Source organism: Amphiprion ocellaris, chromosome 9 (genome assembly GCF_022539595.1).
Source record: "Amphiprion ocellaris isolate individual 3 ecotype Okinawa chromosome 9, ASM2253959v1, whole genome shotgun sequence".
NCBI classification, from domain to species: domain Eukaryota; kingdom Metazoa; phylum Chordata; class Actinopteri; family Pomacentridae; genus Amphiprion; species Amphiprion ocellaris.
In genome coordinates this window covers 5,983,236-5,996,794 of record NC_072774.1, presented here as the reverse complement: position 1 = coordinate 5,996,794, position 13,559 = coordinate 5,983,236, and the positions used below count along the sequence as shown (strand labels likewise).

General features: G+C 40.5%; 1 protein-coding gene across 1 annotated transcript in view; it reads left to right on the top strand.

Annotated features, from left to right (window-relative positions):
- Positions 1-1,765: 1,765 nt before the first annotated feature.
- Positions 1,766-13,559, top strand: part of galnt1 (UDP-N-acetyl-alpha-D-galactosamine:polypeptide N-acetylgalactosaminyltransferase 1) — a 71,143-nt gene continuing 59,349 nt past the window's right edge. The window contains exon 1 of the mRNA XM_055013780.1: positions 1,766-2,210. The gene's annotated coding sequence lies outside the window, so the exon portion shown is untranslated. The remainder of the gene's footprint in view (positions 2,211-13,559) is intronic.

Below are 13,559 nucleotides of genomic sequence, written 5' to 3'. Positions count from 1 at the left end.
TTGTTAATCCCAGAAAAACAAAATCAGACCAAAATTGCAAATAATATCCACCTGAAACATTGGTATTTTTACAAATGAGAATGTTTGTCTGGGCTGCTTTATTTCTGCTACCTGTCACTTGCATATAGCTATGTTTTTAACAAACAAAGAAAGCTACATTTTAGCAACCGTTCCAAAGCTTATAATACTATATATGAGTCCCCATGTACTTCTACGTGGCCGTCTTGCCTAATAAGAAGAGAGAGTAACTACAAAAATGACAGTTTTTGCACCTCCTCAATGTGAGTAATGCTCTCAGCCTTTAATTTTCTGGTTCCGCCACCTGTAATTGGATTCATTTATCATCTAAATTCTTAATTGCATTACAGATTACACGTTTTGAATTGATAGTCTCGTGTGGTCAAAGTCCATTTTTATTGAGTTTTGTGGTTGCTATAAACTTGAAGATGTAAAATTACAGCTGTTAAGATATGAAGATGCTTACTTTTCTCAATCCCTCACAACTAGATAGACTTCCAGTTTCCAAGTGAGTACAAATTTTACTTTATTGCTATGTTCCAGCTGAGGAATTGACTCTGCCACCTCACTGCTTCCCGGTGAACAAAACTCACCAAATGTTCTGCTGTTGGCTGCAAGAGTAAACACAACAGTCTTCATGCACTCCTAGCATCTTAGGAACTTAACACCCAGTGGTAAACTTTGGTTATTCATGGCAATGTCACCATAACAATAGAAAAAGTGTTAGCACTTTGTGTAGCTAATGTGGCTAACATTAGCTTTGATCTTACACTCACAGGTCAGAGCTCTGTGGAAACTAACACTGAGGGGCATTCAGAGATGGTGGAAACCTTAATGTGAAACCAACAAGCAAGGACTTTCTTCACTGTACTGTATGAAATTCTATGAGATTAAATGAGCTGTGAATTGGTTTTGTTTATATATAAACAGACTTGATCAGATTTTAATTAAATGTAAGTTACAGAGTAAAGCTTGATATACCGTATTTCAGTTCAAATGTACCTCTCGTACACTTGTACATGGCATTTGTGGAAAGAGGGACCTTTAAAGTAGCATTTTAAATTTAGGATTTTTATACGAACAGCCTGGCACAGAACACTTTTGACTTAAGTGCCATATTATCTTATGTAAATTAGATTGTAATTATCTTATGAGTTATCTTATCAGTTAAAGTATAACTTTTACCAGATTTCAGTCAAATGTAAGCTACATAATAAAGCTTATTATACTGCTCATGAGTTCTCATGTGCGTTTACATGGCATTTATAGAAAAAAAAGCACAATATGGAACCTGTAAGTAACATTTTAAAATCAGGGCTTTTATTATAACAGCCTGGGATACGAAAAGGACACTTCTGACTTAAGTGCTTTAATATCTTATGTAATTAAATTGCATTTTATCAGCAATTTGAAAATCATAATTTTTTATGAGGCTTACATAATAAAGGTCATTATTCTGAATATGAATTCTAATGTACTTTTGCAAAAAAAAAAGAGGAACCTTTTTAAGTAACATTCTGAATTCAGGACTTGTATTATAACAGATAAAAGACATTGTGCCACTCCAATATGAGAAACTGTCTCATAAAAAAAAATGTCCCTCAGTTAGCAGTTCAGCTACAATATTCAGATTTTCTGCAGCTTTTGCATAAATTATTAGCTTCCTGCATGCTTTAAAAAAATGTAATGCTGTATTTTGGGGGCTGTGTGGAGGAGCATGGGATCAGTGGCAGTATTTCTTCCGGGTTGAGTGAGTCCAGGGAGGGATGAGCAGTGATGCTGCCTCTGTTCCTCTCCGCTCCTCGGCAGCAGCGCAGCTCCGCTCAGACTCACCGAGGCAGCGGCAGCACGTCCGCCCGCAGAGAGAGCGCTTCCCTCCGCATAGCGTTGCTGAGCCCCCCGAGCCGCCACACGCTTTAATGGATGTCTCCTCCTCCGGGTTTTGACACTGGACGGTGCTCTGGTAGCAGCCGCAAAAAAAAACCCTCACATAGCCGGCTTGTATTTTGTTTTTTTTTTTTTTTTTAATTATTTTTTTTAGGGTTTGTCTCGACGACACACGGAGAAGCAGCCTCACTCCCCCCATCGTTAGCCCGCTAAGCTAGCTAGCCAAACCCGCTAACTTAGCCGCGATACTTTGTGCCGTGTCGGTTCCCCAGCCCGCGGCGGTTCGAGGCGACCCGTCACTCCAGGTAAGCTTGAAATAAATCAAAATGACCTCATACTGTGTCTGTTTTTAACACCCACACGGCCACTGCGGGCTTGTTTCTGACCCCTTATCTAGCAGCGGCAGCCAGGCGCTACGGCAGGGCAGAGGGGGGGTTCATGTTGACAGAAGCAGCCAAGCAACGAGGATGTGATGCGACTTCAACACTTTACCCGCTGCTAATTAGCCGCAATTAAATAAAAGCAGACGTTTCCAACACTTGGTCGGCATCTAACGGTAGCGCTCAACCTTGACTGTTGATCCGTGGTGCCGCTGAATGGGCCAGGTTAATGTATATTATCTCAACACTTGCGGCATTTGACTGCAGCGACTGTTTCCCCTAACGGTCTATTCAAACGAGACAGTTATCAGATAGCCTGCACGCATGCATGCATGTTCTTCCTGCTTGTCTTCACCGTGCAAATGCATGAGGAAAAAGGCATTAAAGTGATTACAAGGGAGTGTGCAGAGCTCCAGTGTTGCATCACAACCTGGAAAGATGAGCTGTAAACCTGGAATTTAACCTCTGCTTGGCGGCTGTTGAGTCTCCAGTGTCTGATAGAGGTCAGATGATTTAGCTTAGCTCCACACAAACAAGGTGGAGAAGAAGAAAAAAAAAACTAGTGGCTTGAATGAAGCTTCCCTTCTTTGGTGGCCTGCAGATTTTAACCTCAGTTAAACAGAGGTTAATCACATTTTATGTAATCCAATCCAATCACAAAGAGACCTTTTATTTTTAGGGTTTGGTTGAAGCATGTGTGTGTGGAAGAGAGACTCGTTGAGCGAGTGAAAGAAGAGAGAATGAGCGTGCATGAGTGAGGATGCATTAACAATGCTGTAATTATCTCAGATAGGAAAATGGTTTCGCTATCAATCCGGCAAGAGTCTGCAGTTGCAGGAGCCGAGCCGATGAAGATGTAGGATTGACAGAGAACCAATTAAATGAATCTGTCATGTTCCTTAAGGGGAGAGAAAAGAGGGGCATTTATTATTTATCCCCAGTGTATGTGTGTGTGGCGTTTCCTGTGCAAGTGCAGGAGGAGAATATGCTGCGTTGTTGGAGGGAAGCTGCTTTACCTTTTGTGCTACCTGTAGCTACGGTCCAATGGTGAACACGAGGAAGATCTTCCACCGCTTACCTGCAAAAATCAAGAGCTAACTTGATCATACTGTGTGATTGTTGCCTTGTAATGTGTTCATTGCATGTTAGGGCTGCACGATGTGTTGCTTCAGCATCGACATTGCAACATCAAGTAAAAAATATCAAACATGGCAACTTTTGTTTTGCTGCTGTATACAAAAAGAAACCACTCTTACTTTCCAAGAGAAGTCTGGTGAACATGATTTCCTCTGATTTAAGTTTTTTTTTCTTACTTTATTCCCAAGAGATTAAGTTCATTGACGTGCACAGACTCTACATGTGCGCAGCAAAATGAGCGATGAGCAGGAGAGAAAAGGGAGATTTGGTTGCAGGAAGAAATGCAACATCAGTTGTATGCAAATATTTTGGCTGCAGAAAGGATACAGGTACTCGGTGTTACAAAGCAGCACTCTTAATTTGTTTGACGATTTTAAACAGCACGCAAAGCTCTGTATGACGAGTGCAAAGCCGCATTTAAATGCCATCCAAAGCAGGCCACAAACAAATTTTTGCTGCTTTTTAAAGATGATTTATTTTCGAAATAGATGCACTACACTACAAATTCACTTCAATTATTCTGTAGTGGTTAGTTCTTTCAGAATAGCCAATAATCTGGTGAAAATTCCTGTGTCTTTTGTATTGTAAAATATATATGTTCCCCAATGTCTTGCAGCCATAGTGCACATGAGTCGCACGTTCTCGAGCAGTACAGTGCTCCTGACTCGGGTTGCATTTGTCTCATGTTCAGGATCTTGCCTCACAGCTGTATATCTGAACTTGTGCTCAGGCATGACTGTCCAGCATCGAAAGGAAATGAATCATGTTCCTCATTTCAAGGCCGTGGAGTCGGCATGAAGCGTTTCCTGCCCTGTGAGTGTGTGTGGACTCTGATTTCAACCCACCACAGATGCGCTAGTGTGTGTCCATATTTCTGATTTGAGATGTTTTTTTAAAAAGAAAAAAACAAAAAAACTGGGGATATTTTGACCAAGCTCTGTCTGGGATGTGGATTTTATGAGACAAGATAATTAGATGTGGACTCTTAGAAAGTGAATGACATCAATTACGTTCTCACAGGTATAGAAAGTGGGGGAAAAAAACAATCGGTAAGTGCGTCACTGTGGCTTTAGCTCATATAGAAGACGTCTGTAAGTAATAGGTTGTGTGTGTTTCTGCTGTGTAATGGCAATACAAGTGGTTATAATCATCATAATGACATGCTTTGGAATGTAATTAATTTAATCTTTAAAAAACAAGTATGTGTTTTTAGTAACTGGCAGAAATCAGTAGCTTGTATAAACTGGCCTTTTCCCTGCCTTTGTGGGTCAGTAGTGTATAAAACTGAAAATGAAAGAGCTAAAGGTGAAATACCCTTAATATCCACTCTGTTTGTGAATGTATTGGTGTTTGTCATTGAGCGTGGCTGTGGTGCATTTATTGCTCCGAGCTGGTCAGGAACAATAGCTCTATTCTGGCCCATGTCTCCGGAGGGAGGCAGCAGCATTCGGCGTTCCCGGCACTCTGTGTGCCAGCGAGGCTTGGTTTGGGATTGGGTTTCCACAGCCACCTGGAGCTCAGAGCACAGGAATGCCATTGTTCCTCCTTCCAAACTATGGCCGGATCAGGCACACATGCAAACACACACATGCACATAAACAGACACATGCAGGAGGAGCTCATACCAGCCCGCCGGTTCCCCAAAACTTAGGTCACCCTGCTTTGTTGCGTTGCCATTGCTCACATATGTAAATAGACGGTGAAGCATCAGGCTCCTGCCTGCACAGCCGCTGAGACCTGACATTATACGAGTAGCGGGTTAGTATTTTTAGCTGCAAACCACACATTTCTGTGAGCTGAACTTATTGCAGTTCTGCTCTTTGTTGTGTTATTTAACCCAGCAGCTTGTTTAAAACCAAACAAAGGCTGTGAAGTGGTTAAAAATGTAACTATAAACCTTTTCAGACACAAAATACATCACTGTGGCTTCATCAGTCTGTTAAAACGATGACATTCAGGCGTCGGTCACTTTTAGTATTCCTCACGGTTTCATTCAGACTAGCGGACAGAGCCACAGTACATGTCAGATATTTGCTGTTTGTGGAAGATTGGACAGTACATCCACTAAATCTAAACCAACAGCAGCCTCATCTACTTACTACTACTGAAAATTATGTCTGTATGTTATGATAATCTAACTACTACTTTACCAGCAGTAAAATAGCAAATATCCCGTGTGATGGAGCTCAGTACTCAAACTGAGGACTACTATGTATGTACGTAACGAAAGATTTAACTACAGTAAAAGTACACATTGTGACACAGATCTGCTGTTAGATTCTGATCCATCCTGTCTCCACATCAGGGATAATTTATAATTGATCAATGAAGTTACTACTGTTACTCTATGTGTACGAGTGTTTGATGCTGTAGATATTTAATAAACTCAGAGGAAAAACTCTTACAAACAGCTGTAAGCAACAAAGTAAACTTCAGCTCTTATCATTTTATCAAAGTCTGGATTGACTCATTATTGGTGAGTCTGTTTTCATCACAGTAAAGGTTGTTAAAAATGCTTGTTTCAGGTAGTAAAAGATGTGAAACTGTAGAGCAAAGCGAATAAGGAAACTGTCTTTTTCTGGACCAATACTGATGTTGAAATGTAGTCAAGGTCTTCCACAAACGTCTTCGCACACTTCTATGTATGTTGCTTGTGTGTGCCTATCTGTTAAAGTGATGACATGCAGTCGAGACTTATGTTGTGCTGAAACTGATATGAAATGCTACTAGGTGTTAACACGGAGCCGACACGTTCAGATGTCATCAGATTAATGGAAAGGATTGCATGTCTGAGAGGGGCTTAACACTGAAGAAAATGCTCAGATAATCATTTAGTTAGTGCTTCTCAAACAGCACAGGTGGCAGCGATTTTTGCCAGAAAAATGTCAAATTCTGTTATCAGTTTCTCCAGTGTGGAGAAAATATCAGCCTGTCTCTTGTCTATTCTCTTTAAATGGAATGCTCAAGAGTTTTACTGTATTGGTTGCGACAAACACCAGACATCACCTCAAGGACACCGTATTGAATAATTTCAACAGTCTGTGGTTTTATAGACCAAACATTTGACAAGTTAATCAAAAAATAATAACAGAACTGATAATTCATTGCAGACCAAATGCAAGTAAATGAGAAACTGGGACCCTGAAATGAAATTATAAATCACTGATATGGATGCATATTGTCATGAACAGACTGGAGCAAATGTAGCAACACCTCTTGTGTTATCTGCTCCAGTCAGGTTAACTTTGTTTATGAGAAATTTGTGTGTTTTTTAAAAATCAAATCTTCATCCCACATGAAAACATTGCACAAACATCATCTGTCAGTGCAGCATCTGATTACTGACAGCTTTCTAACCCGGTACTTCACTAAGGCGGGTTTTTTCTTTTTAATAATGTTGTCTGATCAGGCTACATCAGTCAAACTTACTGCTACACTTAAAAGCAGCAGAAAGCACAGTCGAGTAAATTTTGCACTACTTGTAGTAATATTAAAGACTGACAGGCATGTAGACAAAGTGTTTTGAGGTCAAAAGAAAGCCCCTGGTTGAATTGGAAGTAGAACTGATATGATTGAAATTTAAATGTATCTGTTTTTAATTGGAAAAAAATGTTGTTTATCTCGCCTTTTTAGTATTCCATCAGCTATTCTACTCGTAACAGGCAGCCAAGATTCAGTGTAGACCTTACAGAAACCCACTCCAGATGTTGATGGCTAGTTTAGCGAGATCAGATAGCGGAGACCTACATGGTTGATCTTCAGACAAAGTGAGAGAAACAGAAAACAGAGAGGGATGAGAAAGATGCATTGGCAGCATTTAGCAGTTTTTTTCCCCCTCCTGCCTCTCAGTCCTCTAGGATTTGTAGTCAGACAATTTCAGCTGCGAGTGTGTTCGCACGTGCACATATGCGCATGTGATTGGCCTGTGTGTGCGTGTCCTCTGGCTCTCCAGCGGGTCACATTAGGGATAGAGTTGCGTAGAAGTGGGTCAGCCAGTGCCACCAGGGAGTCTTGCCAGCTCCCTACTCCCTCTCAGGCTGGAACCAACTAAAGGCCAACACAAACACATAAACCCTATACTGAGCACACATGCTCGAGAGTATTAATTGTTGATGTTGAAATCACGCTCCTCACGTGAAGAGTTAGTCAGTCATTGACCTTGCGTGTCACCGCCTCGTTCGCTGTACTTTGACTCCTCATAAACAGCTTCGATGGAAATGTTGTGGCTGCAGGCACAACCATGGGCAACCGTAAGCTATGGCGCAGTATGTTTAAGCTGCGTATAGGGGCCCGTACAGATGATTCAGAGTCTGTCACAGTCACTGTGGCTCAGCTGGATGGACACAGTGTTTCTGCTGGCTTAATGATAAGGAAATAGGATTTAGCCCAGTATTCAGCGGAGGTTTATTTCAACTCCTTTGCTGCAGTCTCTTGTTTTCTGCATTGGTTCTCCTCTGACAAGGAATTAATGGGCTATTTCTGTACTCAGTTTGGTTGCTTATGTCCCTGTGTTGTTGAGTTGCGATGGCATCATGAGGTAAGAGCACAGTGATGTAAGCGTAGTTTAAGACTGGATTGTATCACAGTTTGGCAAAAATAACCCTGAACTTTCATCAAATACAAATATAAGCTGCTTCTCTAAATGAAGTGATGCTCGGTGTCTGGATGGTGTTCTGTTTCTGTTTTTCACAAGATGCTTCGTATTGCCACTGATAACAGGGAAAAAATGTGATCAACATTCAGAATGAATGTAAACACTGAGCAGTTTTCATGCTAGTGTCACATTTTGGCTCACTGTCGTCTTATTTTCAACTGCAGTAAAAAGTCCAGCACATCCATGAAAACAACACAACCACGGCTAAAAGTAGAGAGAACTCATGTTCATAAATCATAAAAAGACAAAACAAATGTTTGGATTATTAGATCACCCTTTTCACCAAAGTGGCAAAAAAAACAACAACCATGGAATCAACATGTACAACATCTGTCCACAAGTTTTATCAATACTGGAAAAATAGTGACTCTAGATCATGTAGATCTTTAACAATTTACATTTTAAAAACCTCTGCAAACTGTGTTTTTCTCACTATGTTCCACAATATTTTGAAAGATGTTTCACCATGCTGAATGTATCTTCCAACAAATTCCTTACAACCTGCTACACTGTGTACCATTTTGGAGCTATTCTGCATTTACTCATTCATTTATTCATTGCATTGCTCAATTATTTTGCTCTTAATGTCTCTCATTTGTTCCATGCGTCTTTCTTCATTGCTCTGTCCAAACACAGCCTGCAGTTCAGCCTATTTTTGGCATTGGATCAAATAAGCTTGTGGTAGCGATGAATCAAGCGGCAACCACTGGGGCAAAAAACTTCCTCTAATGTGCAAATGAGGCTGGCACCTAAAGCGGTTCAATCCCCTTAGGAGGTTTTGTCCATCTTTACATACAGTCAATGTGATTAACTCCATACTATAGTATCATATGCCAACTCTGTAGTTTCTGGCAGCTCTTTAAAGCTGTATCACTGGCAACTTTATAAGGGGTTTTAGTCAGTGTATAGTAAATTAATTGACAGCTCTTTTGATCTTCTATTTAGTCAGTTTACATGGTAGAATTCCAAACATTTGCTGGTTTCATTTTCTCAAATTGATGCCTTTGTTTGTGGTGTGTGGTATAGTCTGTGAATGTTTTGGTTTTGGGGTGTTTGCAGAAAGAAAAAATTTAAGGACATTGACATCATATAATATGTCAACGTTGGGTTCATAGTTCAACCCAAGTGAGTAAAAGAGGAAGCAAGAACACTGTCTGGTGATTACTGGTTAATCAGTTAATTGCTGTTAATAATTAAACTGATACAGACTGACAAGTAGTAGTAGTTGTAACTGGTTCCTCTGCATACTGTTTAACACTGTAGGCAGTCATTCAAACTACTGCCAGTTTCATGTTGGTAAGCAGAGAGCATTGCGATAGTTTAGGAAGCCAAGGGCCACCATGAGATAGTCTTGTGTGAAGCCTAATGCCCTCCGGCAAGAGCTTTTATTCTGTAGGTGAGCTGAGATGTATCTGTGCTATTGGAATGTCCTGATACAGTCAAAGTCACTGTATCAGGGCACAAAATTATCAGCATTGAGGTTTTTTTCATGTTATCAATCAACTGACTACTGATTAGTTTGTATGTAAATCATGTGAGTGAAATGCAAATAAACCTAGATGTTGTTAGGGGATTACAGCTCACATTGCAATGTGTTTCTGTTGTTGTAAATGTGTTTTTACATATTTCTGTTACACCTACACATGCCAGCGCTATTTTGTCAATATGCAGCTCCAGCTGAAGTTAATTTACTGCTTGTTTTATTAAATGATTTCCTGTATAGAAAGAATCAGTGCAGGGGCGTTACAAAGCTTTAAGAGTCACCTTGAGCACCTCAATAGAGAGAAATATTGTGGACTGTAGCAGCTCAGCCTCTTAGTGCTGAGTAATGCTATACGTGGTGTTCAGCTTAGCTCCAACAATTCCCCTCTTTGTGAGAGCGTTCAGGTCATGTGTCCTTATGTTGCATCTATTTCAGTCTGAGATACGACTCGACAGGGAAAAAAAAAGAGCGTTACTATGGTGAAAGCTGTGCTTCTTGCCCAACCCCCTGAAAATCGCCATGGGAGGAAGTGGAATATGCCCAATTTGTGCTGACTCACGAAGAAACAATTGTATGACACATACTTGCACACACAACTCTGCTCCCACTGGTCTGGAATAATTGTTTGTATGCTTTTTTAATGAGTTACACACAGTTTGTGAGTGTGTGTTGGCTTGTCCATCCAGCTCTCAGGCTTTTTAGGGCTTTAATGCAAGGGGAATTTTCAGTTTTTCTGGCTACCTGTTTTAATAGATTACTCTATTTACCCAAGTACAAGGCTGTATTTTTTCTGTGAATTGGGTTTGAAAAAGCAACGGGGATCTTAAATTGACAAATATGTGTTCGCAATATAGCCATGCAACAGATCAGCAGAGTAGCAGTGTAATAAGGATGCAGATTTTAAACGGTTTACTTAACTGATAGTCAACTGTACTACCAATCAAATCAATGTTTCATTAATTGTTTCAACAAAGTATGTACAGGGTGTCTTTCTTCATATGCTGATAAAGCCATTTTTAACTATGGACACATAATATTTGCAGTGACAGCAACTCGGCCACATTATACATTCAGTTACAGGAATGCTATCCTTGTAAACTAGAGCTCTTCATGAATATGTATTGTGGCTGGGAGGCATTAACCGCCACGTAAATCTTTGTTATGGTGTCCCTTGCTAGCTTAACCCCTACAATGCTCTCTGCTTGCCAACATGGAATTACAGGAAACAGCAAGATGCTCCACCTCATGGCATAACTAGCTTCTACAGCTAATCTACAATACAGTTTTTGACGTGTGCACTTTCTTTTTCTACCTTATTGGCCAACATATATTTCATCTGTAAAATCTTTCACAACAACTGATTTATTGATGGTTAATCATGATCATCCTCACAGTGTAACAGAGTGGTAAGTTATGAGTCGTTTGTAGTCTTGGGCTACATCATTAGTTGCATTTCAGAAATAATTTCTGTGGATACTGGTGTACCCCGAAAGGCATATCATATGATCATTCATGTACACTGAAAATGCAGCTGTGGGTTTAAACATGAAGCAGGCGGTTGGTTGTGTAGTTGTCGTAAATACTGCAGAGGAAGACCAGACATCATTAAAAGTAAGACCAGAGTTTTGCTTAACTGCACAACAGCTGCTAGCTTTTGTACACAAGAGGGTAGCCTTAGGTGTTATTAAATTGAATTAACCACTTCTAGTTAAGGCAGATGTCTTTGTTTTCTACTGGGAAAACAGTCATATAATAGGAGTGTGATTAATAGATGAAGGAATGTAGTGACAGTGAAGGCTTAAACAGAAAGAGAACATGGGTGTCTCCATTGTTGTTTCCAGAAATCTCGGATTTTTGCACAACCAGAATAAAATGCACCTATGAAGTCTTCAAACTGAAGTGGCGTCAGCAGCGTTTCCAAACATTTCAGATTTAGGGGTCCTAAAACTCAGATTGTGTGGTTGCCAAAGGTAGAAGTTTTATGGTTTAAAATGAAACTGTCTTAATGTAGATGTTGCCAGAGTTTGCTAGACCAGCAGCTGTTTTCATTGTAGTCTAGGCATGGATATGTAAAGGAAGCTGGATCTGTACCACCACTCAGTCTGCATTTTTACTCAGTGGACACTTGTGGTATTACAGACACAGATAGAGAAACTTTAAACCGACACCTGCAACACCTCAGACTTCAAATAAGGTCGGCTTTAGAATGTTATGAATTTTAAATCCATTGGGTTCTTTCACATTTCATATTTTCCCTTTGATAAGTGAGTTGCTTGATGTCATTCCAATGTGAAGTCTGTGGGACAATAGAAGGTCTGCAGGTGTTTCTAGCAAGTGAAATACTGAAACGCATCTGCAGTGGCTCTTGCCAAGCAATACCAAAGTAAACCTGGGAGCTATAGCTTTCTTGGCTTGTGTACCAGGTGAGCAGTTTTCATTCAAATAGGTGCCAGGTTGACGAAACATCTACATTTGATGCACTGGTGCGCCATGCTTTTTATATATCAAAAGTTTTTTGCCACACCTTTTGGTTCTAAATGAGACATTTTTACCATAACCACAGTGATCATTTGTGGAAATAATTGTAACGGTGCAGATAAACATGTTGTTCTGTTTCATAAGGATGATCTTGGACTAAAAGTCAATAAAAGGTAGCTTTTATTAGCATTTCTGACTCCTCCATGTGTCTGTGTGGGCTGCTCTGGTGGCCACGCACCTGTCACAGCACATTTCATGTTTGCTTTTGAAATTCGGAACATGACAGCAAGAGCTCTGTTCCTAGTCAAGCTTTGGCCGCACTCTCGGCAACAAATGCATTTCCGTGTGGGCAGTTTCATGATATCTTCGTGTTTCCCACAGGTTGAGGATTTACTTGTGATGGTGGGTGGCACGGTGTGACTGATGTGCATGAAGAGACTCGTGAGTGTTTAGAGTGGGAGTGTAACCAAGGTTGTTTTCGCTAGCCGCAGTTTCGAGTTGCCCCAGGAACGTTTCGCATGCGGAACTCACTTACATTTGTAGATGCTACAATTTATTAATGTTCCCTAGACGCCTCACATCCGCAGTAGATGCTGCAAAGCTGTGCACAGAGAAGCCTCTAGTCTCCACTCAGTAGTGCAGCACACTTGACTTTGACAGGTGTATGAGCAAAAATTAGTTTGAAAAAAGTCAAATCAGGCTTTCTAGTGTTGCACGCTGGAGTCCTGGGTATGTACTCGGCTATAAAACATCAATGGTTTATAGTTAGTAGTTCCTTATTAATCAGCCTTAAGTGTATTTGACTTGCCCAGTTTAACCCGCGGGAGTGTCTGAATGCTTGTGTAATGAGCGTTGGTGCCACGGAGGAAATAAATTCATGACAAGTGAAAACGAGCTGACAGCATCTCCCAGTGTCTTTACTGCAGAAATGAACCAGGGAGAAAATCTGTCATACATTATGGCTGTCATAGATAATGAGCTCATGAAGTCAGTCTTGAAAAATGCAAATTATCAGAGAAAAATGATTTTTGCTGCCTCCAAGAACCTGACAGTTGAGAACTTGAGTGTGTGGCTGATAGATAAGATACTGAAGTTCATGTTTCACCTATGTAATATGAGGTAAAAGCTGCAATAATGAGGTAAACTTCTAATCAGGGTCCCTATATTCATGTTTAGTGTAAGTCCTGTACCGGAATGCAGTAGCCATCAATCAAACAGTAATGGTATTTTGTGTGCCAGTGGTGGTCAGGCTAAGTTATACATTATTGATCTCTGTGGCGATATTTGTCTGCTGTGTTTGATCCAGGCTTACTGTTAAGGAGCAGCAGGCTCCGTACAGAGATTAACTCCAGTTCTGTAGCCTCTGTAGTGCCTTGGTCAAACTGTAATGGCTGAATGCAGTGTAGCAGCACCTGTTTGTACCTGTATGACACCTCGTTATGGACTCACACTGCTTTTATTTGAAGACTATTACTGCTTACACAATGCACAGTTAACAGAAGGATCTTGCTGTTGATAAAGT